General features: G+C 44.8%; 1 protein-coding gene across 3 annotated transcripts in view; it reads left to right on the top strand.

Annotated features, from left to right (window-relative positions):
• LOC120916558 (suppressor of cytokine signaling 3-like) overlaps positions 1–24,755 on the top strand; it is a 427,102-nt gene that overhangs the window by 286,279 nt on the left and 116,068 nt on the right. The window lies entirely within an intron of this gene.

The raw sequence follows: 24,755 nt of genomic DNA, 5'->3' as shown, positions 1-24,755 counted from the left end.
GGGAACCGGTGACCTCCCTGGCTAGTGCAAGACTTGAGCCTCGGTTGGGGTGGAGAGTGTCCAAGTAGCAAATACCCTATCTAAAATCCAAAGTCAGCAGGCAAAGGAGTTCTTGCAGAGAAATAAAGAGATGTTTTCATACTTGCCGGGGCTAACTAGTATCATAGAGCATGATATTATCACAGAACCTGGAGTCAAAGTTTTTGTCCGGCCCTACCGCATCCCAGAGGCTCAAAGGAAGGCCGTTTCAGAGGAAGTGAAGAAGATGCTAGACCTGGAGATCATTGAGGAATCGCAGAGTGAGTGGTCGAGCCCGATTGTGTTGGTACCAAAGCCCAACGGGACTCTGCGATTCTGCAATGATTTCCGGAAACTTAATGAGGTTTCACGGTTTGATGCCTACCCCATGCCCCGGGTAGATGAACTTATTGAGGGACTAGGTCCAGCCAGGTATATCACAACATTAGACCTTACCAAGGGGTATTGGCAAATCCCGTTAACTAAGGCTGCTAGAGAGAAAACTGCTTTTTCTATCCCAGAGGGGAGTTTTCAGTACAAACAAATGCCTTTTGGACTGCAAACTGCTCCAGCCACGTTCCAGCGAGCAATGGATAGGATTTTACGACCTCATCGGGAGTATGCCTCAGTGTACTTGGACGACATAGTAATTTTTAGCAGAGACTGGGAGTCACACTTGCCCAAAGTCCAGGCAGTACTGGACTCTCTCTGGAAGGAGGGGTTTACAATAAACCCTGAAAAATGTGCTTTGGGAATGGAGGAGGTGAAATACCTGGGATATATCATGGGTAGAGGGGGGTGAAACCTCAGGTCAGCAAGGTAGAGGCTATAAAGAGTTGGCCCCACCCCCTTACAAAAAATCAGGTACGTGCATTCCTGGGCATGGTGGGATACTACAGGAGATTCGTACCCAACTTTGCCACATTGGCGGCTCCATTGACCGATCTGACCAAGGGTCGGAAGTTGGTCATGGTGGAGTGGAATGCAGACGCTGAAAAGGCTTTTTTGGAGCTCAAGTCAGCACTGTGCCAACACCCTGTCTTGATAGCGCCCAATTTTTCAGAAGAGTTTGTTGTTCAAACTGATGCTTCCGATGTAGGATTGGGAGCTGTATTGTCACAGGTTGTTCATGGTGAGGAACACCCAGTAGTCTTCCTCAGTAGAGAGTTGACACCAGCAGAGAAAAACTACGCTATAATTGAAAGAGAGTGTCTGGCCATTAAGTGGGCTCTGAAAATCCCTCAGGTATTACCTCTTGGGGAGGAAGTTTAGGCTCATTTCTGATCATGCCCCTTTAATATGGATGAGGCAGGGTAAAGGTACTAATGCCAGGATTACACGTTGGTTCCTGGCGCTTCAAGAATTTAAGTTTGTAGTGGAGCATAGGCCCGGGAGACTGCATCAAAATGCAGATGCCCTCTCCCAAGTCCATTTTTTAAGCTCCACTGTTGCCTCCACCTCCTTGGCATTGGGGCACAGGGGGGGGATATGTACAGGACGCCGTGGCTGGGTCCTGGAAGGACGTTATATTTCCCCTCTGTTTGGACTGTGGTGCCTTTAAGGCAACGGAAAGGGTTAACGCACCTGTCTAGGGAAGTGGTTTAAAGCAGACAGGAAGTTGCAGGTGAGAGTGAAGGAGCATAGTGGAGGCTGTGCATGGTGAATGGTGGACATTGAAAAGCTGTAAAAGCACTTGGCAGTGTCCTGCCTGAAAGCCTGCTACCGGGAAACTTACCTGCAAGCACTGTTTAACTGTGATAGCAGTTCTGAGCTGTACAAGTCGGTGAGACTGTTATTTATTTTATTTTTGCTGCTGTGAAGCCATTTAAGTTTAACCAGTTCCCGACCCCCGCATGTACATATACGTCCACAATATGGCACGTACAGGCACATGGGCGTACATGTACGTCCCCGCCTTACCCGGGTTCGGGGGTCCGATCGGGACCCCCTCCGGTACATGCGACGGCCGGGAACGGTGTACGGGAGGTCCGGGAGGAGGGGGCGGCTATTGGTTTCCAGCCGTCCCCTCTCGATCTCCCTCGGCGAATCAGATTCCACCTGAGCCCTCCCTGCCTGTGTAACTGTAAACACAGGCAGGGAGGAAGTGACGTTTTCTCCCCTCTGGCGGTCTTTTCGTCCGGTTCCAGAGGAGAGAAGACGTCAGTACTGTGAGTTGCAACAACAGCACACTGACACAGCACACATAGGTACATAACCCCCCCCCCCGATCACCCCCCCAGCACCCCCAGATCACCCCCTGTCACAGTGTCACTGATTGCAGTGATCATTTATTTTCTGATCACTGCTTTTAGTGTCAGTGTGACAGAAAAAAGTGTCAGGGCAGTTAGGTTTAGGCCCCTTTAGGTCCAGGGTAGCCCCCTACCCCCCCCCCAATAAAGGTTTTAACCCCTGATTGCCCCTAGAGTTAACCCTTTCACCCCTATTGCCAGTGTCACTAAGCGATCGGTTTCTGATCGCTGTATTAGTGTCACTGTTGCCGCTAGGCAGTTAGTTTTTTTTGAGGTTCGCCGCCAGGTTTATATAGCGTTAGGTACCCCCATAAATAAAGGTTTTAACCCCTGATTGCCCCTAGAGTTAACCCTTTCACCCCTATTGCCAGTGTCACTAAGCGATCGGTTTCTGATCGCTGTATTAGTGTCACTGTTGCCGCTAGGCAGTTAGTTTTTTTTGAGGTTCGCCGCCAGGTTTATATAGCGTTAGGTACCCCCATAAATAAAGGTTTTAACCCCTGATTGCCCCTAGAGTTAACCCTTTCACCCCTATTGCCAGTGTCACTAAGCGATCGGTTTCTGATCGCTGTATTAGTGTCACTGTTGCCGCTAGGCAGTTAGTTTTTTTTGAGGTTCGCCGCCAGGTTTATATAGCGTTAGGTACCCCCATAAATAAAGGTTTTAACCCCTGATTGCCCCTAGAGTTAACCCTTTCACCACTGATCACTGTATAAGTGTCACTGGTGACGTGGTTAGCCAGTTAGTTATTTAGTTATTTTAGGTTCGCCACCAGGTTTTTAGAAAGCGTCAGGTACCCCCATATATTACCGAATAAAGGTTTTAACCCCCTGATTGCCCCCTAGTTAACCCTTTCACCAGTGATCACCGTATAAGTGTTACGGTTGACGCTGGTTGGTTAGTTTGCTGTTTATAGCATCAGAGCACCCGCCGTATATAACCCAATAGGTTTAACCCCCTGATCACCCGGCGGGTGATATAAATTTAATTTTAGCGCCAGTCAGGGTCTGCGTCGCCCCAGGCAGCGTTAGGTTAGAGCCAGTGGCGTCTCCAGCTTTCATATTTAGGGGGGGCACATGGGGGGACAGGGACAAAAGTAGGGGGGCCAACTATAAAATGCAATTTATATATATATATATATATATATACATATATATATATATATAATCTCCTGGGGCCCTTTACTACGACCCCACAACGGGCCCTTTTACATGTTCTGTCGTGAGCTCCCTTCCTACTATACTGGGGCCCCCCAGGGTGGCAGAAAACAAGAGATATATGTCACCAGCACACCAAGAAAATATAAGGGTCCAAAGCAGTGGGAGAACTTTCAGGGTTGCAAAGGTTGTCTTGCCACCGGGGCCTGGTGTTCTGCCACTGTGGGGTTCCCCAGCTGTCCTGTCCCTGCTATTGACAGCGCTGGTCTGGCGTCTGTCTCCTTGGCAGCGGCGGCAGTCTATTAGGACCTAGTGCTGGTGACATTATGGGTGCATTCAGGGGAAGGCTGGCACTATTGGTTATAGAGAGCCCAGCCCCCAGCTGGTCACCTAGCAGCAGTAATGCTGTATAACCTTCTCTGTTGACATGCTGATCGGGATGTGATCCAGGTAATGCTCCCAGTCAGATCTAATAAACACAGTATTTATTAGCATCAAGAGTACAACCACATATATATATAATCAACCATATGTTCAGCAGCCATGTGGGCTCTATGCCTGTAAAGTGTGGGCTTTGATCAATACAATCTGATATTTAACACTAGGATTTGATTGGGAGCATCACCTGGATTGCATCCCAATCAGCATGTCAGAGAAGCGCCACTGCTGCTAAGCAACCTGCAGGGAGCTCAACTGTCTACAACCAATAGAGATGGGCTCGGGTGTGTTTGAAATCCCACATGCCCGATCCCGCCAGGAAGCCGACACTCCACAGTGCTAATCACAGGCAGTGAGACATTTCCTGATCTGTGCAGCAGCGGACCGGGAAATGTCTCACTGCCTGTGATTGGCGCTGTGCAGTGTGGGCTTCCTGGCAGGCTCTGGCATGTGGAATTTTGAACATGCCCAGCCCATCTCTAACAACAAATTGTGTTGGCCCTCCTGTACATCAGCCCCATAAAGTAACCATCTCTGGGTTCCAATGTCCTGCCGCCGCTGCCAAGGAGACAGAGACCAGCGCTGTGAATAGCCGGGACAGGACAGCAACTCTGGTTGTTCCAGCACTGGTCCACACTGGGACGATTCCCCCATCCACCTATAATGTGTAGATGGGGGAATTGGATCATTTCTTTTTTTTATTTTTTATTATTCAACCTAATAGTTGAATGAAAAAAAGTGATCACTGTATGGGCTGCCTAAGAGCTAAGACCAGCCATAGACAGTTTAAATCTCAGCTGGTTCAGCAGGAACTGGCTGAGATTTGAACCATTAATGAGCAGATTCTCTTATGATTATCACTAGTGGTTGCTGTATACAATACAATTGCTGGGCAGGAGGGATATTCCCGTCAGCACTGTTTGTGTTGATGGGGGAATCATGCAAGTTTTTTTCCTGCAATCTGTGGATGTAGGAAAAAAATTGGCATTGTATATTACCTGCCTAACTGAAAGTGAAAGTGTAACAGAATGGCCGTGACACCCAGAGACTTTTGAAGGATGGGGTTTACTCCTGTGCCAGCGTCACTATGCCCTTTTGGGCATAGGGTGACTGAGAAATGATAATTATAAATTACATGAGATGGGACATTACTGATAATTCATGTATTGCAGGATATCTTGAAATATTACAAGTTGTTAAAGTCTGACTCCGACAGGTCAATAGAGTGTTTTCATTCAATGTGGGGACACATGCTTTTGAGGTGTTAATTGAGTCTGCTCCTAGACATTCCTTTGTGTGATGCTAATACTGTTTTGTGTCCATTGTGCTAATTAGGTCTGCTCCTAAGACCTGTTCATTGTGTATGCTAATGACATTGTTAAGATGTGGAATGTGACTTGTCAAGCTGTAGTAATTAACCCCTCTAAATGCAGATCCAGACCGTCTGGGTAATAAGTAGTAATTAACTCATCGGAATGTCATTATCTAAAATAATGTGTATGAAGCCCCCCATTGTGTGATGTGTGGGTGGAGTGTGTCTTTGTCCCTGTGATTAACTGTAACATGCTTGTACTGTATATAACAAAGCTAAGTTACCATTAAAGGATTCATTCATTCATTTTGGAACCAGTACCAGAGCTTGTTTTGTCTCGGTTATTCTGGGAAATGAAATGGGTCGTGTCTGATGTCTGTCGGACTGTCTGATAACCTGTCGTGGGGCGATGGATTGGAGTATCGTAAACGGTCGTGACCGTTACAGAAAGTAAATTGTGAATGTCTTGAAAGAACAGGAGAGGGGGAGGGAGACAGATGGGGGAGAGAAGGGATAGAGATAATGCAGTTCAGTGATTACAGTGTACTGCAGTCTGCAGTGCACACACATACCCACGGTCCAGGCTAGAATCTCAGGCATCATTCACACACATGCTGCTGATTTTCATATTTCCTGAACACACATCCCCTCTCTTCAGATACAGCACACCGAGATAGTGTGGGCGGGACTGAAAGGAGAAGGAGGAGGAGCTGTATTCCTCCCTGCTCGTATGTGAGGAGAGTGGGGGGGAGGTGGCTGGACTCGCTGGGCTGTAAAAGAGTGTCATAGACTGACACTTGGCTCAGCTTGCAGTCACCACTCTTGGAATTTACAGGCTGGTTCTCCTGTCCTAAGGACGGGAGAAATCAGCCTGTTTTTTCAGTAACTGAGATGAAGGCTTGGGCCCCCCTCCCCCACAGTGCTCATGGAGTCCTTTCTGCAACTCGCTCTTCTCCGTGCCAATGAGGATGCAGGGGAAGGAGCAGATCGGGCGGCTGTGGTTGTGTGAACGCTCGCATTATGCAGTGTCAGCGAGCAGAGGGAGGGGGGAGGAATGCCCCGCAGAGCTGACTGGGAACGCTCTCCCTCTCAGGAGAGACTGTTACTCCAGCGGCGGCCCAAAAAAATATTTTTTTTTTTTTGGTGGGGCACAGCATAATGTTGGGGGGGTCAGGGCCCCCTCTGGCCCCCCCCTAGAGACGCCTCTGGTTAGAGCCAGTACCGCTTACACCCACTCGCTAAGCATACACCCCCCTTAGTGGTATAGGATCTGAACGGATCGATACCTGATCTGATCAGATCTATACTAGCGTACCCAGCAGTTTAGGGTACCCAAAAATGCATTGTTAGCGGAATCAGCCCAGATACCCGCTAGCACCTGCGTTTTCCCCCTCTGCCCAGCCCAACCCACCCAAGTGCAGTATCGATCGATCACTGTCACTTACAAAACACAAGACACATAACTGCAGCGTTCGCAGAGACAGGCCTGATCCCTGCGATCGCTTACAGTTTTTTTGAAGCGTTTTCTACGTTTGCTTTTCTACAGATCAGGTGCTTTTTTTACCTGTGAATCCTTACCATTGTACCACTAAATTTAGAGTCCAAAATGGCAAACCGAAGGTACAATGATAAGCAGGCCTTGGAGTTCATGTGCATGTCAGATAGTGAAGAGGAGGAGGTCACGCATCTGACAGATTCTGGCTCAGAATACGAACCCGTTTACGACAGCGGCTCCATGTCAGATAGTTCGGACGACGGAGTAGTGGTCCCTGCTAAGGCCAGGCGTACCCGATCCCATTCTGATGTTGTTGAGCAGCAAGAACCGCAGGTCCCTCGTATGGAGCAGAGATCCAGTACTAGCGCCGCTATTCCTTCTGGTGGATTGGCAAGCACCAGCGGCCTAGTACACCCTGGTCGTTTATCCAGCACTGCAGTAACACTTGGTGACGTGGCGAGTCCCATAAGTGCAGTTCAAGCTGGCGATGTGGCAAGCACAAGTAGTGTCCCGCTGCCACCAAGAAGAAGACAGAGACAGGCCCGTCGTGCCCATAGTGCCCTTCCTGTAGAATTTGCCTATCCTGATTGGGTCCCCACCACTTCTACAGCACCTGTACTTCCCCCATTCACTGGCCAACCCGGTATTCAGGTGGATACAGCGAACTTTACGTCACTTGATTTTTATTCGCTGTATTTCACGGAAGATCTCTATAGATCTATTGTGGACCAGACTAATTTATATGCTGGTATCTACATCGCCGCTAACCCCCAGTCTCGCCTTGCCAAAGAATGGAAACCTCTCGAGGTTTCCGAATTTAAGACCTTTCTGGGCCTTACCCTCAACATGGGCATACACAAATTTCCGGAGTTGCGGATGTATTGGTCCACACATCCCATCGACCATATGCCCGTTTTCTCTGCTCACATGGCCAGGAAACGATACGAGGCGATCCTGCGGTTCCTGCATTTCAGTGACAATGCACTTTGTCGTCCACGTGGAGACCCTGAATTTGACCGGCTCTACAAAATTCGGCCCCTCGTAAACCATTTCAACGAACGTTTTGCAGCCTTGTTTAATCCCCAGCAGGTTGTATGCGTTGATGAGTCCCTGGTTAAATTTGCTGGCCGCTTGTCTTTCAAACAGTACCTTCCCAGCAAGCGTGCCAGATACGGGGTCAAGCTCTATAAGCTCTGTGACAGGGCCACAGGCTACACATGGAGCTTTAGGGTTTACGAGGGAAAAGATAGTCAGGTAGAGCCGGAAGGATGCCCAGATTACATGGGGAGCGCTGGCAAGATTGTTTGGGACTTGGTGTCACCCTTATTCGGAAAGGGGTACCATTTGTATGTGGACAATTTTTACAGCAGCGTGCCACTTTTTAGCCACTTATTTGATCAACAGATTGGAGCATGTGGCACCGTGCGACCTAATCGCCGGGGCTTCCCCCAGCGGCTTGTAGATGCCCGTATTAGGCCGGGGGCGAGAGCCTGCTGCAGATGCAAAAATTTGCTCGCTGTGAAGTGGCGGGACAATAGGAATGTTTTCGTTCTTACCACCCTTCACGCAGACACGACAGTCCAAATTCATACGGCGACTGGTGTTGTGGAGAAACCCCTCTGTGTCCACGAATATAACCTTAATATGGGAGGGGTGGACCTCAACGACCAGTTAATGGCGCCGTATCATATTGCCCGCAAGACGAGACGCTGGTACAAAAAAGTGTCTCTACATTTATTTCAATTGGCTCTACTGAATGCTCACGTCTTATACAGAGCTTCAGGACGGAATGAATCCTTCCTTCAATTCCAGAGGGATATCATCACAGAACTCCTGTATCCAGGCGGTACTGTACCTCACCAGCCCCTACCAAATGCAGTAAGCCGACTGCATGAGAGGCATTTTTCTTATGTCCTCGAGAGTACCCCTACCCAACGAGCCCCCCAAAGAAAATGTCGTGTCTGTACCAAGCGCGGATTTAGGCGTGACACCCGTTATTTTTGTCCCAAATGTCCTGCCAATCCTGGTCTTTGTATTGGTGAATGTTTTGAACGCTTCCACACACACGTTAATTATTAGTGTAGGGTGAAACATTTCACAGGCTAGGCTCACTTACACAGGGTCTCCCAAGATGCCATCGCATTTTGAGAGACCCAAACCTGGAACCGAAAAGTTGAAGTTACAGTCCACAGTTACAAAAAAAAGTGTTAAAAAAAAAAACCAAAAAAGTAAAAAATAAAAACACACAAAAAAATATAAAATAAAAAAACCAAAAATAGTTGTCGTTTTATTGTTCTCTCCCTCTCTATTCTCTCTCTATTGTTCTGCTCTTTTTTACTGTATTCTATTCTGCAAAGTTTTATTGTTGTTATGTTTTTTCATGCTTGCTTTTCAGGTATGTAATTTATTTTACTGTTTTCAGGTACGCCATTCAGCTGTTGCGCGGACTTATTTATCTTGACAGCAACAGCGTTTGCTCCCACGATATATAAAGCCGCGACTCCAGTGCTGTAGGAGGTGATTTCACCACCACAGTTAAAAAAAAGAGCATATATGCCGAAGCATGGGGGCAGCAGGGGCGGAGGAGCGATTTTGCTCCTAATGCCGCGTACATACGGTTGACATTCCTACGGAGGCTTGCCCGTGGAAAAGTCTGACCATGTGTACACGGCATAGAAAAGTCCGACCGTGTGTACGCGGCATAGAAAAGTCCGACCGTACGCGGCATAACTTTTTTGCGGGAGGATGCCCCCATGCTTCGGCATATATATATTTTAGGCACAGGTTGCGTTAAAAAATGTTTTATTTTTTACTATGTTTTTTTATAGGTATTTGCTTTGCAGGTATGGTATGATCTTACTGTTATACTGGAATGTTACTTTGTTTTAATGTTAACCATCATTTGCTTAGCAGGTACGCCATTCAGTTGCAGTGCGGATTTATTTAGCGTGACAGCAACAGCGTTTGCTCCCACGATATATAAAGCCGCGACTCCAATGCTGTAGGAGGTGATTTCACCACTACAGTTCAAAAAAGAGCATATATGCCGGAGCATGGGGGCATTAGGGGCGGAGGATCGATTTTGCTCCTAATGCCGCGTACATACGGTTGACATTCCTACGGAGGCTTTCCTGTGGAAAAGTCTGACCATGTGTACACGGCATAGAAAAGTCCGACCGTGTGTACGCGGCATAGAAAAGTCCGACCGTACGCGGCATAACTTTTTTGCGGGAGGATGCCCCCATGCTTTGGCATATATAAATGGTGCATGTATGCCCATCATTAGAAGTGGGTGGATGAAGGGAGGTATTCTAATGGTGGGCATACCCACCGATCAATCTTTTTTTTGTTCAGCCAACAGGCTGCATGAAAAAAAAAAAGATTACAATACATGTCCAACAAGAACCATCAACGTACTGGTATGTTGCTGGACTTTGAATGGTTATACCAGAATGATGCCTGCGGGTTTAGGCATCATCTTGGTATCATTCTTTTCAGCCAGCGGTCGGCTTTCATGTAAAAGCAGTCCTAGCGGCTAATTAGCCTCTAGACTGCTTTTACATTCAGTGGGAGGGAATGTCCCCCCCCAGATATAAACGGCGCCATTGAGAATATGGGAAAGCATTTTATCACACCGATCTTGGTGTGGTCAGATGCTTTGAGGGCAGAGGAAAGATCTAGGGTCTAATAGACCCCATTTAAAAAAAAAAAAGAGTACCTGTCACTAACTATTGCTATCACAAGGGATATTTACATTCCCTGAGATAACAATAAAAATGGTAAAAAAATAAATAAATGGAAGGAACAGTTAACAAATAAAATAAAAAAAGCGAAATAAATATATAAAAAATAAAAAATAAAAAAAAGCATCCCTGTCCCCCCCTGCTCTTGCGCAAAGGCGAACGCAAGCGTCGGTCTGGAGTCATATGTAAACAGCAATTGCACCATGCATGTGAGGTATCACCGCGAAGGGCAGATCGAGGGCAGTCATTTTAGCAGTAGACCTACTCTGTAAATCTAATGTGGTAACCTGTAAAGGCTTTTAAAGGCTTTTAAAAATGTATGTAGTTTGTCGCCACTGCGCGTTTGTGCGCAATTTTAAAGTATGTCGTGTTTGGTATCCATGTACTCGGCCTAAGATCATAATTTTTATTTCATCAATAATTTGGGCAATATAGTGTGTTTTAGTGCTTTAAAATAAAAAAAAGTGTATTTTTTCCCCAAAAAATGCGTTTGAATTTTATGCCCTTAGAAATCCTGAAGGCGGTGATTGGTTTTCGGGGTCCCGTACGCGGCTAGGCTCCCAAAAAGTCCCACACATGTGGTATCCCCGTACTCAGGAGAAGCAGCAGAATGTATTTTGGGGTGCAATTCCACATATGCCCATGGCATATGTGAGAAATATATCATTTAGTGACAACGTTTTGTAAAATTTTTTTTTTTTTTTTTTGGGTCATTATTCAATCACTTGGGGCCATAAAATTAAATATTCCATGGACTCAACATGCCTCTCAGCAAATAGCTTGGGGTGTCTTCTTTCCAAAATGGGGTCATTTGGGGGGGTTGTGTGACATCTTGGCATTTTATGGCCTTCAAAACTGTGATAGGTAGTGATAGGTAGTGAGGAGTGAAATCAAAAATGTATGCCCTTAGAAATCTTGAAGGCGGTGCTTTGTTTTCGGGGCCCCGTATGCGGCTAGGCTCACAAAAAGTCCCACATATGTGGTATCCCCGTACTCGGGAGAAGCAGCAGAATGTATTTTGGGGTGCAATTCCACATATAACTATGGCATGTGTGAGCAATATATCATTTAGTGACAACTTTGTGCAAAAAAAAATCAGTTTGTCATATTCCCGCAACTTGTGTCAAAATATAAAATATTCCATGGACTCGACATGCCTCTCAGCAAATAGCTTAGGGTGTCTACTTTCCAAAATGGGGTCATTTGGTTTTTTTTTTTGCTATTTTGGCATTTTATGGCCTTCGAAACCTTGATAGGTAGTGAGGAGTGAAATCAAAAATTTGTGCCCTTAGAAATGCTGAAGGCGGTGCTTGGGTTTTGGGGCCCCGTATGCGGCTAGGCTCCCAAAAAGTCCCACACATGTGGTATCCCCGTACTCAGGAGAAGCAGCAGAATGTATTTTGGGGTGCAATTCCACATATAACCATGGCATGTGTGAGAAATATATCATTTAGTGACAACTTTTTGTAAACATTTTTTTTTTTTTTTTTTCGTCATTATTCAATCACTTGGGACAAAAAAATTAAATATTCAATGGACTCAACATGCCTCTCAGCAGTTTCCTTGGGGTGTCTACTTTCCAAAATGGGGTCATTTGGGGGGGTTTTGTACTGCCCTGCCATTTTAGCACCTCAAGAAATGAGATAGGCAGTCATAAAATAAAAGCTGTGTAAATTCCAGAAAATGTACCCTAGTTTGTAGACGCTATAACTTTTGCGAAAACCAATAAATATACGCTTATTGCGATTTTTTTTACTAAAGACATGTGGCTGAATACATTTTGGCCTAAATGTTTGACTAAAATTTAGTTTATTCGATTTTTTTTACTTTTTGTTATAAGAAAAATAATTTTTTTTCAAAATTTACGGTCTTTTTGCGTTTATATCGCAAAAAATAAAAATCGCAGAGGCGATCAAATACCATCAAAATAAAGCTCTATTTGTGGGAAGAAAAGGACGCAAGTTTCGTTTCGGTACAACATTGCATGACCGCGCAATTACCAGTTAAAGCAGCGCATTGCCAAATTGTAAAAACACCTTGGGTCTTTAGACAGCGTATTGGTCCGGGGCTTAAGTGGTTAATAAACCTCAGTTTTGATTTAAAAGCCTGTGTCCTGCGATCAAGCTGGTTCCCTGAACTTTACAATATATATATATATATATATATATATATATATATATATATATATATATTTTATTGAACATGCAGAATATTTCCTGGTTCTTGCAGGGAGGGGGAGGGGAAAAGTTTTGCATAGAAAAGTGTCAACTTCCTCTGACACTGCCGTTGCTATGGAAACCTGACCTGAAACCTATTACACTGCTTGTGCAGCACTGAGCATGTGCGAGATCTGCAATCAGGAAATCCAGGAAGTAATACAGCCTGGCTTCAGATGCCCACACTTAAGATGGCCACAGTCTAAAGCTAGTTTATAAACTTTCAAAATACTGTAATAACCTAACAAAACGGACCTCAGTTTACAGACTAACTTTACTAGAATACATTAAGCTTGTGTATTATAGGGGTATTTTTATTTAAAAAGTGTAATTTCGGCCGATTCGGCACTGCATCGCTTTAAATGACAATTGTGCGATGTGGCTCCCAAACAAAATTGGCGTCCTTCTTTTCCCACAAATAGAGCATTCTTTTTAGTGGTATTTGATCACTTCCGCGGTTTTTATTTTTTTCGCTATAAACAAAAATAGAGTGACAATTTTGAAAAAAATGCAATATTTTTTACTTTTTGCTATAATAAATATCCCCCAAAAATATATAAAAAACTTATTTTTTTTTCCTCAGTTTAGGCCGATATGTATTCTAATACCTATTTTTGGTAAAAAAAAAAATTGCAATAAGGGTTTATCGATTGGTTTGCGCAAAATAGAGTTTTATTGCTTTTTTATAAAAAAAATGTACTACTAATGGCGGCGATCAGCTTTTTTATTTTTTTTTCATGACTGCGACATTATGGCGGACACATCGGACAATTTTGAAACATTTTTGGGACCATTGTCATTTTCACAGCAAAAAATGCTATAAAAATGCACTACTAGGGAGCGCTGTAGGGGTTATGTGTGACCTCATATGTTTTTCTAACTGTAGGGGGGCAAGATCAATGAAGCTGCCACTGTGAAGAACGGGGAAGCTGTGTTTACACACAGCTATCCCCGTTCTTCAGCTCCGGGGACCGATCGATGGACTCCGGTGGCGTTCGAGTACGCTGGTCCCGCGGTCACGGAGCTTCGGACGGCTCACGGACCGAGGTGCTAAAATGGCAGGGCAGTACAAAACCCCCCTAAATGACCCCATTTTGGAAAGTAGACACCCCAAGGAAATTGCTGAGAGGCATGTTGAGTCCATTGAATATTTTTTTTTTTTTTTGTCCCAAGTGATTGAATAATGACAAAAAAATGTTTTTATATATATATATATATATATATATATATGTATATATTGCTCACACATGCCATGATTATATGTGGAATTGCACCCCAAAATACATTCTGCTGCTTCTCCTGAGTATGGGGATACCACATATTTGGGACTTTTTGGGAGCCTAGCCGCGTATGGGATCCCAAAAACCAAGCACCGCCTTCAGCATTTCTAAGGGCGGAAATTTTTGATTTCACTCCTCACTACCGATCACAGTTTTCGAAGGCCATAAAATGCCAAAATAGCACAACACCCCCCCCCCCCCCAAATAACCCCATTTTGCAAAGTAGACACCCAAGCTATTTGCTGAGAGGCATGTTGAGTCCATGGAATATTTTATATTTTGCCACAAGTTGCGGGAAAATGACAAACTGATTATTTTTTTTTGCACAAAGTTGTCACTAAATGATATATTGCTCACACATGCCATGGGCATATGTGGAATTACACCCCAAAATACATTCTGCTGCTTCTCCTGAGTATGGGGATACCACATGTGTGGGACTTTTTGGGAGCCTAGACGCGTACGGGACCCCGAAAACCAAGCACTGCCTTCAAGATTTCTAAGGGCATAAATTTTTGATTTCACTAATCACTACCTATCACAGTTTTGAAAGCCATAAAATGCCAAGATGGCACACAACCCCCCCCCCAAATGACCCCATTTTGGAAATAAGACACCCCAAGCTATTTGCTGAGCCCATTGAATATTTAATTTTTTTGCCCCAAGTGATTGAATAATGACATACAGGGTCCCGTATGAGCCTAGCCCAAAAGCCGTCAAGATTTCTAAGGGCATACATTTTTGATTTCACTCCTCACTACTTATCACAGTTTCGAAGGCCATAAAATGCCAAAATAGCATAAAACCCCCACAAATTACCCCATTTTTTGAAAGTAGACACCCCAAGCTATTTGCTGAGAGACATAGTGAGTATTTTACAGCTCTCATTTGTTTTTGAAAATGAAGAAGAAAAATTTTTTTTTTTTTTTTTTTCTTTTTAAAATTTTCTAAACTTTGTGACAAAAAGTGAGATCTGCAAAATACTCACCATACCTCTCAGCAAATAGCTTGGGGTGTCTACTTTTCAAAATGGGGTCATTTGGGGGGGGGGGTTTGTGCCATCTGGGCATTCCATGGCCTCCGAAACTGTGATAGGTAGTGAGGTGTGAAATCAAAAATTTACACCCTTAGAAAGCCTGAAGGCGGTGATTGGTTTTTGGGGTCCCGTATGCGGCTAGGCTCCCAAAAAGTCTCACACATATGGTATCTAGTGATGTCGCGAACCTAAAATTTTCGGTTCGCCATAGACTTCAATGGGCAGGCGAATTTTAAAACCCACAGGGACTCTTTCTGGCCACAATAGTGATGGAAAAGTTGTTTCAAGGGGACTAACACCTGGACTGTGGCATGCCGGAGGGGGATCCATGCAAAACTCCCATGGAAAATTATGTAGTTGTCGCAGAGTCATTTTTTAATCCATAAAGGGCATAAATCACCTAACATTCATAAATTGTTTGGAATAACGTGCTTTAAAACATTAGGTATGATGTTGTATTGATCAGGTAGTGTAAGGGTTAGGGTTACAGACAGGGTTAGGGTTACAGACAGGGTTAGGGTTACAGTCTGTAACCCTAACCCTAACCCTGTCTGTAACCCTAACCCTGTCTGTAACAGTGTTTAGGGTTCACAGTGACAGACCAAACTCCCCGTTTAACGAACAGCGAACAACCGCAAACTCCCCATTTACACAAGGTTGGATACCAAGCTAGCAATGGGCAGGCGAATTTTAAAACCCACAGGGACTCTTTCTGGCCACAATAGTGATGGAAAAGTTGTTTCAAGGGGACTAACACCTGGACTGTGGCATGCCGGAGGGGGATCCATGGCAAAACTCCCATGGAAAATTATGTAGTTGTCGCAGAGTCATTTTTTAATCCATAAAGGGCATAAATCACCTAACATTCATAAATTGTTTGGAATAACGTGCTTTAAAACATTAGGTATGATGTTTGTATTGATCAGGTAGTGTAAGGGTTAGGGTTACAGACAGGGTTAGGTTACAGACAGGGTTAGGGTTACAGACTGTAACCCTAACCCTGTCTGTAACCCTAACCCTGTCTGTAACAGTGTTAGGGTTCACAGTGACAGACCAAACTCCCCGTTTAACGAACAGCGAACAACCGCAAACTCCCCATTTACACAAGGTTGGATACCAAGCTAGCAATGGGCAGGCGAATTTTAAAACCCACAGGGACTCTTTCTGGCCACAATAGTGATGGAAAAGTTGTTTCAAGGGGACTAACACCTGGACTGTGGCATGCCGGGGGGGGGATCCATGGCAAAACTCCCATGGAAAATTATGTAGTTGTCGCAGAGTCATTTTTTAATCCATAAAGGGCATAAATCACCTAACATTCATAAATTGTTTGGAATAACGTGCTTTAAAACATTAGGTATGATGTTGTATTGATCAGGTAGTGTAAGGGTTAGGGTTACAGACAGGGTTAGGGTTACAGACAGGGTTAGGGTTACAGTCTGTAACCCTAACCCTAACCCTGTCTGTAACCCTAACCCTGTCTGTAACAGTGTTAGGGTTCACAGTGACAGACCAAACTCCCCGTTTAACGAACAGCGAACAACCGCAAACTCCCCATTTACACAAGGTTGGATACCAAGCTAGCAATGGGCAGGCGAATTTTAAAACCCACAGGGACTCTTTCTGGCCACAATAGTGATGGAAAAGTTGTTTCAAGGGGACTAACACCTGGACTGTGGCATGCCGGAGGGGGATCATGGCAAAACTCCCATGGAAAATTATGTAGTTGTCGCAGAGTCATTTTTTAATCCATAAAGGGCATAAATCACCTAACATTCATAAATTGTTTGGAATAACGTGCTTTAAAACATTAGGTATGATGTTGTATTGATCAGGTAGTGTAAGGGTTAGGGTTACAGACAGGGTTAGGGTTACAGACAGGGTTAGGGTTACAGTCTGTAACCCTAACCCTAACCCTGTCTGTAACCCTAACCCTGTCTGTAACAGTGTTAGGGTCACAGTGACAGACCAAACTCCCCGTTTAACGAACAGCAAACAACCGCAAACTCCCCATTTACACAAGGTTGGATACCAAGCTAGCCATGTCCCGTTCCTTGTCCTGACGTCATTGAATGTCTCTTCCGCCACCCAGCCACGTACAGCACCAAGGGTCCCTGAAAGGTGACAACAAGCCCCCTGGGACGCCTGCTATGGTTGGTCTTCCACTTCCTCAAAGCCACCTTCCTCCTGACTCCTCTTCTTCAGACTCCTCTCTCTCAGAAAGAAGATTTGCAGTCCAAGGACCTAGACTATGGAACGCTTTACCAACCAGCATTCGGTTTTAGGAGAATCACTTGGCCTTTAGGAGAAAGATCAAAACCCATCTCTTTTGAGGACAAAGGAGAAAGGGACAACGAGCACCCAGAGGCGATTCAGTTTGCATGTTGAGCTTTATAAGTTTCTCACTCACTGTGCGTTGCCGCAGGTCCAGCAATCAACGACGACAAGGCTGCTTCTGGTGGTGATGGTGAGCACAACTCTTCCTCTTCATGCTCATCTACGGCCTGATCCAGCACTCTTCGCAGGGCACACTCCAGAAAAGTCGCATATGGGATGAGGTCGATGATGTTGCCTTGGGTTTGACTGACCAGATTTGTCACCTCTGCAAAAGGACGCATGAGCTTATAGCCATTGGGCATGAGCGTTCAGTAACGCGGCCAAAAAATACTCAGCTCTGCAGAGGCTGTGCTCTTCTTCTTATTTTTGTTAATTAAAAAAAAAAAAAAAAAACTTTGCGTGTGCAGTGTAATGTACTGTGCAATCCCAATATTAGTGGTATGTTAGGAATAGTACTACTTATCAGGAGACGTGTATGGAATAGAATTTAGACAACTGCAAAGAGTTGTCAATAGTTGACACACTCATGACATAAATTGTATTCCTCTATGCGTCAATCTTGGTATAGTGATGACTGTGCTCATGCGCACGTTTTGGAGATTGCAGGCGATGGGGGTTTTTCAAAGCCTATGGTCATGCTGAGGTAGTTCAGCGACAGTTAAGTGACCCAGAAAACAATGATTCTGCAGTGTGGGCCCATTGTTGGCCTAGTAGGCTTTAATGATCACAAAGAAAATTAATTTTTCTTTTCTATGCAAAAATTATCCAGCCGATCGCTTTTGGTCTGTTCACAATGAAGCAACGACCTTATCTGGGGAGTGCCACATTGCCATTGCCAACACACTCATATAGGTGGTTCGCTTCATTGTGATACGCAAGCCCCTTCACCACAACAAGGTAACGATCACGAAGGGGAATTGACACATGTATGTGCCTTTTTTTTTGTTGCAGCCACAGTGCAGCACCAGAGGCCAGAAAAATTAGGCATGTACACATGCCTGAAAAAGTAGGTATTGATTCAGCCATTGCTGTAGCAGCGGCCAGAAAAATTGATGTTTTCCAGCAGAAAGTGCACTAAAACATTGTGACTTGAACCCTAGTTGGTGGTGGATAAGTCACGCAAGTCATCCGGCATGCAGAGATAAAATACAGCAGCGTGTGGACCATTTTAGCCCAAGGAAGCTCATCTCATAAGGCCTTTAGTCAAATGTAGCGCCCACTGTCAGTCCTTTCGGGATCCATGCCTCATTCATCTTAATAAAGGTGAGGCAATCTAGACTTTTTTGACCTAGGCGACTTCTCTTCTCAGTGACAATACCTCCTGCTGCACTGAAGGTCCTTTCTGAAAGGACACTTGAAGCGGGGCAGGCCAGAAGTTCTATCACAAATTGGGATAGCTCAAGCCACAGGTCAAGTCTGCACACCCAGTAGTCAAGGGGTTCATCGCTCTCAGAGTGTCGATAGCTGCAGTTAAGGCGAGGTAGTCTGCTACCTGTCGTTCAAGTCGTTCTCTGAGGGTGGACCCCGAAGGGCTGTGGCGATGCGTAGGACTAAAAAAGCTCTGCATGTCCTCCTCACAACAACACGTCTGTAAAGCGTCCTGTCCTTGCCGGCGTGGTCATGGTAGGGGGAGGATTACTTTCACCTCTTCCACTGTTACTGTAGATTCCGTTGTGCTGTGACATCACCCTTGTATGCTGTGTAAAGCATACTTTTCAATTTATTTTGGAACTGCTGCATTATTTCCGACTTCGGTAATTTGGTAACATTTCAGGCACTTTCTGCTTATACCGGGGGTCTAGTAGCGTAGCCACCCAGTACAGGTCGTTCTCCTTCAGCCTTTTTATACGAGGGTCCTTCAACAGGCACGACAGCATGAAAGACCCAATTTGCACAAGGTTGGATGCTGAGCTACTCATGTCCCATTCCTCGTCCTCACTGATCTCACTGAAGGTCTGTTCTTCCTCCCAGCCATGTACAACACCACGGGTACCAGATAGGTGACAACGAGCACCCTTGGATGCCTGCTGTGGTTGGTCTTTCCTCTCCTCCTCCTCAAAGCCACATTCCTCTTCTGACTCCTCTTCCTCACACTCCTCTTCCAGCATTTCTGCAGGTCCAGCAAGCGATGCTGATAAGGCTGTTTTCTGGTGGTGATGGTGACCACAACTCTTCCTCTTCATGCACTTTCCAGGAAGAAAACAATGGGATGATGTCGCTGATGGTGCCTTCAGTGCGACAAACTAGGTTTGTCACCTCTCAAAAGGACACATGAGCCTACAGGCATTGCGCATGAGTGTCCAGTAACGTGGCAAAAAAAATTCTTAGCTTCTTCTTCTTAGCACCCCGGTCATACAAATACTCGTTGACGGCTTTTTCTTGTTGGAGCAGGCGGTCGAACATTAGGAGTGTTGAATTCCAATGTGTCGGGCTGTCGCAAATCAAGCGCCTCACTGGCATGTTGTTTCGCCGCTGGATATCTGAAAAGTACGCCATGGCTTGTGTAGGAACGCCTGAAATGGCCACACACCTTCCTGGCCTGCTTGAGGACGTCCTGTAAGTCTGGGTACTTATGCACAAAGCGTTGTACAATCAGATTCAACACATGTGCCATGCGCGGGACATGTCAACTTGCCCAAATTCAATGCCCCCAACAAATTGCTTCCGTTGTCACACACCACATTGCCGATCTCCAGTTGGTGCGGAGTCAGCCACTGATCCACCTGTTCGTTCAGGGCGGACATGAGTGCTGGTCCGGTGTGACTCTCTGCTTTCAGGCAAGTCAACCCCAAGACGGCGTGACACTGTCGTATCTGGGATGTGGAATAGCCCCTGGGGAGCTGGGGGGTGCAGTGGTGGAGTGATGTGGAGCAAGACACAGCAGCAGAAGAGGACTCAGCCGAGGAGGTTATCGAAGAGGATGGAGTAAGAAGAGGAGTAGAGGAGGGTGCGTGTCACTAACCCCTGTAGAGCCACGCATTACATGCTTGGCAGCCGTCAGCAGGTTTACCCAATGTGCAGTGTAGGTGATATACCTGCCCTGACCGTGCTTTGCAGACCAGGTATCAGTGGTCAGATGGACCCTTGCCCCAACACTGTGTGCCAGGGATGCCATGACCTCCTTTTGCACAATAGAGTACAGGTTGGGGATTGCCTTTTGTGAAAAGAAATTTCGGCCGGGTACCTTCCACTGCGGTGTCCCAATAGCTACAAATTTTTTGAAGGCCTCAGACTCCACCAGCTTGTATGGTACAAGCTGGCAGCTAATAGTTCCGACAAGCCAGCTGTCAGACCGCCGGCAAGGGGGTGACTCTGTGACATTGGCTTATTACGCTCAAACATGTCCCTTGACAGACACCTGACTGTGGCAGATGATCAGGAACTGCTCAAAGTGAGAGACAGAGTGGCGGATGGTTGAGAGGGGGCAAGGAGGACAGCAGTGGTTGACGTGACTGAAGATACTGCAACCAGGAGGAGGATGGTGGCTTTGAGCTTGTGTGCTGCTTGTACTCGTCATCATGTGTTTGATGCCCATAGGTGTTTGTGATGTGCGATCATGTGCCTACACAAAGCAGTTGTACCTAGGTGGGTGTTGGATTTCCCACGACTCAGTTCTTTTGGCACAGGTTGCAAATGGCATCGCTGTTATCAGAGTCAGACACACAAAAAAATGCCACACTGCGAGCTTTGCAATGACGCATTCTGGTGGTGGCCAACAGCATGCGTTGATTGGCGTGCTGTCTGGCTGACCCTGGGTGACGATACTTGCTGTCTGACTGTGCCACTAGCTCCTTGCGACGGACCTCCCCCTGCTTCCAACTCGTCTCCTCCTCCTCCTCTCCGTCTCCCCCATCTGAACTTTCTTCTTCTCTTCGAGCAGGCACCCACATGACATCCCCGGACACATCGTCATCATTAACCGCTTCACTTGTATCTGACAACTCAGCAAAGGAAGTAAGCAGCGGGTACATCATCATCATTACACCATACGTCCATGTGTGTAATGCTGCCTGACTGAGTCATAGCCCTTTTATCTACATCCTCTGGCAATAATGGTTGCGCATCACTAATTTCTTCCAACTGATGTGTAAATAACTCCTCTGACAGATCAAGTGAAGCAGCTGTGATGCTAGTGTTGGTGGTGGCGGCATGCAGGCGAGTGGTAACTTGAGAGGTGCCTAAGGCTGAGCTGGAGGAGGATGGTGCGTCAAGGTTCCGAGCGGAAGCTGTAGAAGATTGGGTGTCCTGTGTTAGCCAGTCAACTATGTCCTCAGAACTTTTCAAGTTCAGGGTACGTGGCCTCTGAACACTGGGCATTATTCTAGGGCCAAAGGGAATCACAGCACCACGACCACTACGGCCCCTCTGCCTGTCATTTTTTTTTATTTGTTTAGTTGTACTATGCGTGCAAGCTACTGAGACACCAGATAAGAGTGGCACTGTACACTGGCAAAGTTGGCAGAGTAAGAAGCTGTAGCCTGACACACACGCCTGCAGACAACTAACTGCTATTCTATTGCAGTCAAAATTGTGTTTTTTTTTTTTTTAAATAATCTACTGTGCCACCAGATATATGAGGTGGTGGCACTGGGCACGTGGGCACAGTATACACTGTGATCAAAAAATGTGAGAGAAAAATATATGGTCAGAAAGGGAATACGGATAAATATGACTGCAATTTATTAATTATCCACATAAAAACACATTAATAACACAAGAAGTGCCAGTATCTCCACAGCACTAGTAAATTTAGACGTTAGTCTAAACAAGGGATGAGTGGCCACCACAACCATACACACAGCTTACATACACCTGCAGGAATCAAAGAACTGGGGGCATGATAAAGATATATAAATTCACAGGGCTAGATTGAGATAATATAGCCGCAAAAAAAATCTGTGAGAGCTAGGACAGTTCCAATCAATTCTATCACCAGTTCATGGAGGACTAATTCCACATGGAGATGAAGTAGAGTAAACTACAATTCAATGGTAGACAACAGCAAGTGAGTCATTGGAAACACTGCTAGTTTGGCAGTGATAGGTGTGATTACCATATAGTAGGATCTGTTTGAACCAAGCAAGGATTGCTGTAGAGGCTGCAATCAGCAAGATGTACCATACTTTGGTACAGCTGAAAAACAAGATCACAATATCAGATACTGCTTATTGCTTAGATCTTACCACCCTTGGAAAATAATCAGTTTCTATAGATTTCAGAAATTCCTCTGGTTACAGAAGCCGGCATTTTGCAAGTTCCTTCAGCATTAGATAGGAAGTGCGCCCTCAATTCAGGTCCTCTGCATACCAAAAACCAGACGGTTGAGTTCCAGGGTGAATAGATGGCCATTGTAATGTCTTTGAATGCCAGTAGATGGCAGTGTAGATAGGCAATAAGAAGTCAGCATGCAGTTTCAAATACTTTGCTGTATGTCTCAAAGTAATGTCCATGCAGTAATGTATGCCTGCAGTATAAATAAATTCTCAAGTTGGGGAGAAAAGGCCCCCAGTAAAGATATAATCAGGTGGCGAAGTGATGGTCCAGTCCTGCTTCATCGCTGATAAGCGTGATGCTTACATGTTTTCGATCCTAACAGATCTTCATCGGAGCATAGATTGTGTTCAAGATCTCCCATTAAATAGCCCAGGGTAATTAGTAATTGTTTGATTTCAGCTGGGTTAATTAGAAATCAGATACATCCAACACGTGCATTGAAGACAACAGACTAACTAGTGGAGTGATATGGTAGCATATTGCCCGAATTTTTTAAATACCCAAGTAACCTGAGGAATTTCTGAAATCTATAGAAACTGATTATTTTCCAAGGTGGTAAGATCTAAGCAATAAGCAGTCTCTGATATTGTGATCTTGTTTTTCAGCTGTACCGAAGTATGGTACATCTTGCTGATTGCCAGCCTCTACAGCAATCCTTGCTTGGTTCAAACAGATCCTACTATATGGTAATCACACCTATCACTGCCAAACTAGCAGTGTTTCCATGACTCACTTGCTGTTGTCTACCATTGAATTGTAGTTTACTCTACTTTCATCTCCAGTGGAATTAGTCCTCCATGAACTGGTGATAGAATTGATTGAACTGTACCTAGCTTCACAGATTTTTTTTGCGGCTATATTATCCTCAATCTAGCCCTGTGATTTATATATTCTTTATCATGCCCCAGTTCTTTGATTCCTGCAGGTGTATGTAAGCTGTGTGTATGGTTGTGGTGGCCACTCGTCCTTGTTTAGACTAACGTCTAATTTTACTAGTGCTGTGGAGATACTGGCACTTCTTGTGTTATTAATGTGTTTTTATGTGGATAATTAATAAATTGCAGTCATATTTATCCGTATTCCTTTCTGACCAATTCTTTTTCTCTCCCATTTTTTGATATGCAGTATTAATTCAGAGGAATGCAGATGGTAGTATTTAATATTATATCTATGACTACCATCAAATCGGATAAGATGATTTGGTTAGTGTGACTAATGCAGGATTGCTTTTTGTCACCTACCTCTGACTGCCTTGGATGAGTCACCAATGCCTATATTTTCGTGAATTATTTTGTTTACAGTATACACTGTGAGCCTGACACACGTAGTCAGTTGCCTGGCTGCCAGCTATTCTATTGCAGTCAAATTTTTTTTATGTTATCTACTGTGCCACCAGATATATAAGTGGTGAGTGGCACTGGGCACAGTAGTATACGCTGTGAGCCTGACACACGCTGGCAATGGCAAACAACTGACTACTATTCTCTATTGCAGCCAAAATTATTATTATTTTTTTTAATGTTATCTACTGTGCCACCAGATATGAGTGGTGAGTAGTGTTGCTCACGAATATTCGCATTGCGAATATTCGACTCGAATATAGCATATTCGAGAAATCGCGCTATATTTCGAATTTCGCGGTGAATATTCGCAATTCCGAATATTCACATTTTTTCAATTTGATTTTTAAAACAGATCACATCCTATCGACGTCTAAAAGCATTGCTGGTATGATTAGAGACCCTGGGCCGAGTAGCTAAGCTGAGGCGATCCTTTTATGTTGCCAAATTGAAAAAAAAAAAATTGCGATTTTTCGCTATTGCGAATGCGAAAATTATTGCGAATTTTCGATAACTGTGGTAGGAGAACTCTGATTGTCTCTGATGCAAAAGGGGGGGGCTTTGTGTATGTTTCTGTTATGAATATTTGTATGTTTGATATTATTTTTTTTTGTAAGAAGGAAAAAATTGCGCATACCTTAAAAAAAGGGGAGAATACAGCAGCAACTCAAAAATGTTATACAACATAATTTAATACAAGACAGAAAATGGAGTCGCTCTACAAGAATAAAAAATATGTCTAGTGACAAGACATGTGGGCAAATTATAAAATAAGCAAGCGCAAATAACTTGTGAAATACACAGTGAAACAAATATATAAAGAAATATAGTCCCAATAATAGAAAAATAATCTTTCATAA

The sequence above is a fragment of the Rana temporaria genome, chromosome 10 (assembly GCF_905171775.1).
Source record: "Rana temporaria chromosome 10, aRanTem1.1, whole genome shotgun sequence".
Classification (NCBI taxonomy): domain Eukaryota; kingdom Metazoa; phylum Chordata; class Amphibia; order Anura; family Ranidae; genus Rana; species Rana temporaria.
The sequence above is the reverse complement of the archived record's forward strand: the minus strand, read 5'-3'. Positions and strand labels throughout refer to the sequence as shown.